Below are 6,000 nucleotides of genomic sequence, written 5' to 3'. Positions count from 1 at the left end.
AAGGTTAGAAGAGTACAAAAAGGCTCCCTCCAGGCCCTAGGTTTCTACCCCAGAGCCCCTAGTTTCTTGGTCTCCCCAAGAGACTCTGGAACCTTCTTCAAGCTCAGGAGCCTGGATGCAGTGGTGGGAGAACCCTGGGGACCTTGAGAGTAATTGAAACCAGGGCTAAGACATTAGAAACCATAACGCCAACTCCCGGGCTCCCCCAGGATAGCTCCTGGTTTTCCTCTTACCCCGATCCCCCCTGTTGTTGACAGGCTGGCTCTCTCAGGCCTCCACCAGCTGGGCTGTTGACCCTCCTCTCCAAACTAACTAGAAGGGACCTCCAACCAGAGACACCCAAGCCAGACCTTGGGGACCTCTTTTCTGTGCTTCAAGAACCTTGGTGTATACTATGTTAACCTCCTTATTTTGAAGCGTCCCAGATTCTAGTCTTAATTGCTTTTTGCAGAGGTTATACTGGGGGTTGAAGTTAGACAATAAGGGTTTCTCCAGAGTGGGGGAGAAAAGGGGGGATGAGATGTGGGTGTGGGGGCAGGAGTGCCCGGCAACCAGCAGGTGCTCAATAAATACATGGAGAAGGAAGAATTCTCAAAGCCAGGGGCCCCTCACAAGGAGGCTTTGGCTGGCTGCTCTGAAGCAACCCTGGGAGGAGAGGGGTCAGCTAAGGAATTCCACGGTGGGGGCCTTTCCTCCCTCCTTCCCACCCTCCCTCCCTCCTCCCTCCCTCCCTCTGTTCCTCCCTTTCCCTCCTCCATCACTGACAAGAAGATCCAGAAGTTGCTTTTCGTCAGCTTGGTGGGAACTCCCTCTCCTAACAGCTGCCTGAAGATTCCCAGATTTCCAGATTACCCAAGAGGGTTGATATGGGAGTCTGTCTGTCCCCACCTCTGTCTCTGTCTTACTCCCTAGCTCTCAGTCAAACTGAAAGACTCAAATACCTGCTTCATGGCTTTTCAGCTTTGAAGCCCGGGGCAAGTGACTTAATGTCTCAATTACTTTAGAAGGAAAATGAGCCTCAATTACCCCAAGAATAAAATGGGATCATAACAGCACCATCTATTTCCTAACACTGCCATAAAAATTAAGTTAAATGAGACAGCCCCCAGAGTGCTTGGCACTAGGTTTGGCCAGTACTGAAGGCTTCCACAGGCTGGCGTCATCCATGTGGCCAGGTCTCCTCTGCCAGGCTTTCTCTCACTGTCTATATTATCTCTCATCTGACTCTGGCCTTCTCCAGCTCCACATCTCTCTCCTGATCTTTTGCTTTTCTTGTGCTGCTCCACCCACCCCACCCCTGTCTGACTCTTCTGTCCCTTGGCACAGCTAGGGTGGGCTGGGGCAAGGGGGGACTTTTAAAACTTCAAACATAGGATTCCTAGTAGCAGGATCACGCCTGGGCCTGAACATGGGTGAATCACAGTGGTGGGAGTACTCGAGTATATGGTCCTTCCTGGATGGGTAGGAGAGCTGGGGGCTTTGGCCCCACCACCTCTTGGAGAAGAGGGACTTGTCCTGACTACTTCAGCCGCCCCCACACCTGGGTCCAGGCCAGATCCCCCACGACTAGTGCCTTCCTGGAGGTAAGGCAACCTGCCCAGAGCTGGAGACCAAAAGGGGAAGCCCTCTACCTTCATCTACAGTGGCTTCTTGCACTGAAAACATTGTGGAACCTCCCACACTCCATTCCAAACACTGTACAGAAGAGTCTATCCTAGATGGCCTTTGTCTCTGACTCACTCACGTTTGGGCCATAACTCTCCTTTTAAAAAAAAATAATTCATTTAACTTTATTTTATGTGCATTGGTGTGAAGGTGTCAGATCCCCTGCAGCTGGAGTTACAGACAGTTGTGAGCTACCATGTGGGTGCTGGGAATTGAACGTGGGTCCTCTGGAAGAGCAGCCAGTGCTCTTAACCTCTGAGCCATCTGTTCAGCCCCTGTGCCATGACTTTTGCACCTGCATTAACTTTTACTTCCAGAGAGAGGAAACTGTGAGCAGGCTCTTCATCTGGCCAAAGACTTCCTTCTGAGTGTTGATGTACAGAATCTCTAAGTTTCTGTGCCACTGAAGGCCTGTTAAGGCAGGGGCATGGTGTAGAATAGGTGTTCATCAAATGGAAACCAACTGAGGGAAGGGCCCAAATAAGGAAGTGAATGACTGAGGCTACAGCAGGCAGGAGCATGGCAGGCCACAGAGAGGCTGAGACTCAGCTTTGGGGATCAACAAGGAGTCTTTACTGGGGACCAGGATAGGTCTCAACTGGCCCCAAACACCCCCACACCTGGGCCTAAGCCAGGCCCCTCACGTCAGCTTTTGGGAAGAGGGCCAGATGGGCAAGCAATTAAGAGTCTTCTCTCATTTCCCTATTCTCAACACATCATTGCCTCAAGGTACCCACAAGCTTCAAGGAGTGCTGGGACGATAAACCCAGAGAGGCAGGAATACTGGGCACAGTCACACAGTAGGCAAAGGCTGGGATAGGAGACCTGCTATCCTGACAGCCAGCCAAGGCCTGTCATGGGGATTTTGTGTCAATGCAGTGACAGGGCCAGATTCAAAACAGATTCTATGTGGGGAAAGTGCTTAGGAATCCTTGAACATGTGGGCAGCTGGTCCAGGGGTAGTGCATCCCACCAGGCAAGCACAGATGTGCGGCTTCCTGTCTTTCCCATCAGAGACAGGTTGTGGGACAAAAGGTTCAGTAAGACAGACCAGAGCAATTGAGAAGAGACAGACCAAGAAATAACATTCTCAGAGACACAGACACAAAAACCAGAGATGTGGACAGAGACATGAGACAGATGCAGACTGACAGGGAGATGCAGGAGGAAAAGCCATGCAATCACAGACACGGGGGCCAGAAGTCAGAGAAAGAGACGACAACAACATGGAGAGACTCAGGCAGGGAGACTCAGAAGGAGGAAAAAAACAGTTGAGGGGAGAGAGAGAGAGAGAGAGAGAGGGAGAGGGAGAGGGAGAGGGAGAGGGAGAAAGAGATCAAAAGAGGTAGAGAAGAGGAAGAAGAGCCAGACAGAGACAAAGACAGAATGAAGCAGAGAGATAGATCAGAAACATTATGATTGGGAAGAGCAGGTGGCCCAGCAAAGTCTCCTGGTCTCAGTCTCTGCCCAGGTCTCCCCAGGGTGTGCCCCTCCTTGCTATTCACTTGTTCCCATAGCAACATGGAGGGCAGCAGCAAATTTGCATTCACATTTACATCCTCTCTATCTGCATAATTCAACAGGTTCTGTGCATATTCATGAGATGGAAGAAGGTGGCTCCTCAGTTCCTGCTCATAGGCTGACTCTGGTGCCCCCTGCTTACAGTGTGTGGTCATGGCTCCGACCTGAACCCGTGAGACCTGGTAGACAGCATTCCCTCTTATTCCCACCTCCAAATGTACCTTTTATTCTTCCACTTCCCGGAGTTTCTCTTAGGCTTGTGCCCCTCTTCCTGGCAGGGCACCTCTCTTGGCATCAATATGCCGGCACACGCAGGCATGTGAGTGTATACTCTGGCAGGTGGTGGTTGGAGGTGGCAGGGAGGCCCCTTAGCCATACTGAGGACAAGGGAGGGTCACTGAGAGATGCTACAGTGCAGAGGGAGCTGAAAGTCGGACACATCTACTAACAGAGAGGAACATACATGATGTGGCCTCTCAAATGGAAGCTGACCAAACCCTGATTCTAGCCAAAATAACACGAGGAGCCAGGACAGAGTTCAAAAGAACAGAGGGTACGGTAGCTCATACACTGGGCAAAGGGCTAATAACATTTTCTGGAAAGGACTCCCCAGGGCCTCTCCTAGTCATAATTCTGGCCTGCTGATCTCCTCCTGGCTTTCTCACTGTTGTTCCAGCCCTGTGTTCCCTCCACTCAGCAAGTTCTCACTCTAGAGCAGCCTGACATTTTACCTCATGCCCTGTTCGGCTTCTGGACCTCTCCTTACTCTCAAGATAAAGTACACACTCCCTGGCAGGTATACAGGTCTTTCTGCATACAGTGCGGCCCCAAGCCATCCTGAGACTCATTCCACATAGGCTCTCCCTTGAGTTTCATTCACAAAATGATGTTTATTCTTGTCTCCCACACCTCAGCTCATGATTGCCCTTCACCCCTGTCCTTCCCAGCCAATCAAACTTCACGCCTCTCCACAGGCATTACCTCCTTTTTTGTCGAGATATTTCCTGTCTCTAAGTGCTGGACGAGGGGCTCTTATTTCTGTAGTGAAGAACTTCCTGAATCTTTGTGCCTATTATGCCTGTCACATTTCACCTAAAGGTGAAATACTGAAATTATGAAACAGGTCTATAGCTTACACGGGACTGGAGGGTCTACGTTCGTCACACCATGGGTTATCATTAGCTGTCTCTTTTGAACGGCTGAGATGTCACCTTGTCTATTAAGGGCCAATTTTCAAGATTAGATTGTTTTGCTTCTTTCTATCTTGGGGTTTCTAGAAAAGTAGATTTTACAAAGGATAGATGGGCTATCTCTTTGTGAATGCTGCCACCTTGTGGCCACAGGTAGAAGTTCTTAGGGTATTTTGAGACAGCGTGTCTCTGGCAATCGCTATTGTAACCCAAGATGGCCTCAGATGGCAATCCTCCTGTTTCAGCTTTCCAAATGTTAGGATTACAGATATGGACTTCCAAGTCTTGCTTTTGAAGAGACTTGAATTTGAAGGGAGAACAGCTAGGGCAAAGATCAGAGGAAGAAAATCTAATAATGCTTGGAAGAGGTCAGGCATCGGTATGGTCAGAACCCAGAGTGCAAGAACCAAGCCAAAGGTGGACAGAGACGGCAGGCAATGTTTTTTTTTTTAAAGGCTATCCCGTGAATAAATCTGGATCTCATCCTTTAATCTGGGAGTGGAGGCCAAAAGAACAGGGAATGGCATTCTGATCTAGGTGTGTCCACACTTGGAGCCTCAACATTCAGACCTTCATTGAATGATCACTGTACACCTACTGTGTGCAAATCATGCTCAAGATTCCTAGGTTGCTTCAGGGAATAAAGCAGACATCTGGAACTCCCACTCTAACCAGGAAATGAGAAATAAAAGTTCTATTTTATTTCATTTATATCTTATTTTTGTGTATTTTTTCTTGCATTTATATCTGTATGCCACATACATGCCTGGTGCTTGAGGAGGCCAGAAGAGGGTGTCAGATCCTCCAGGACTGGAGTTACAGATGGTTGTGAGCCACGATGTGGTTTCTAGGAATCAAACCAGAGTTCTCTGAAAAAGCAACCAGTGCTCTTACCCACCGAGTCACCTCTCCAGGTCCCCAAAATACTATTTTAAAGAAGCAAATTATATTTAGAAGGTGAAAAAAGTGTGTGACAAAAAGGGGCAGGGCTGCTAAGATTGTTCCCTGGGTAAAGCACTTGTTGGTAAGCTTGAGACCTAAGTTTGATTCCCGGGTCCCACTTGATAGAAGGAGACAAATAACTTTTCCAAGTTGTCCTATGACCTCTGTGAGCTATAGCCCATCCATGCCTACACACCCAATAAATAAATAGAAAAACGGAACCCAGCCGGGCATTGGTGGCACACGCCTTTAATCCCAGCACTCGGGAGGCAGAGGCAGGCGGATCTCTGTGAGTTCGAGACCAGCCTAGTCTACAAGAGCTAGTTCCAGGATAGCTACAAAGCCACAGAGAAACCCTGTCTCAAAAAACAACAGCAACAACAACCAAAAAAACCAAAAAAAAAAAAAAAACCAAAAAAACAAAACGGAAACCACCTTTTGAACTTCGGCCTCTAGAACTAACTATGAGATGTAAGTCTGCTGCTGTAAGCTACTCAGTTTGTGGCACTTCATTATAACAAGCCCCATGAAACTAACACAGCCACACTTTCTTATCACTCTGGTACTCCCCCTCACCCACTCCAGGTAGCTCATGAGAATTCCAGCCCACAGAAGCCTGTGCTCTTCTTTTTAGTTTTCCTCCCAACTCTGTGGGCACCATGGCCCTACTCTCTGGCTACTA

This window comes from Cricetulus griseus, chromosome 2 (assembly GCF_003668045.3).
Source record: "Cricetulus griseus strain 17A/GY chromosome 2, alternate assembly CriGri-PICRH-1.0, whole genome shotgun sequence".
In the NCBI taxonomy this organism is placed as follows: domain Eukaryota; kingdom Metazoa; phylum Chordata; class Mammalia; order Rodentia; family Cricetidae; genus Cricetulus; species Cricetulus griseus.
Note: the sequence above shows the minus strand (reverse complement) of the source record.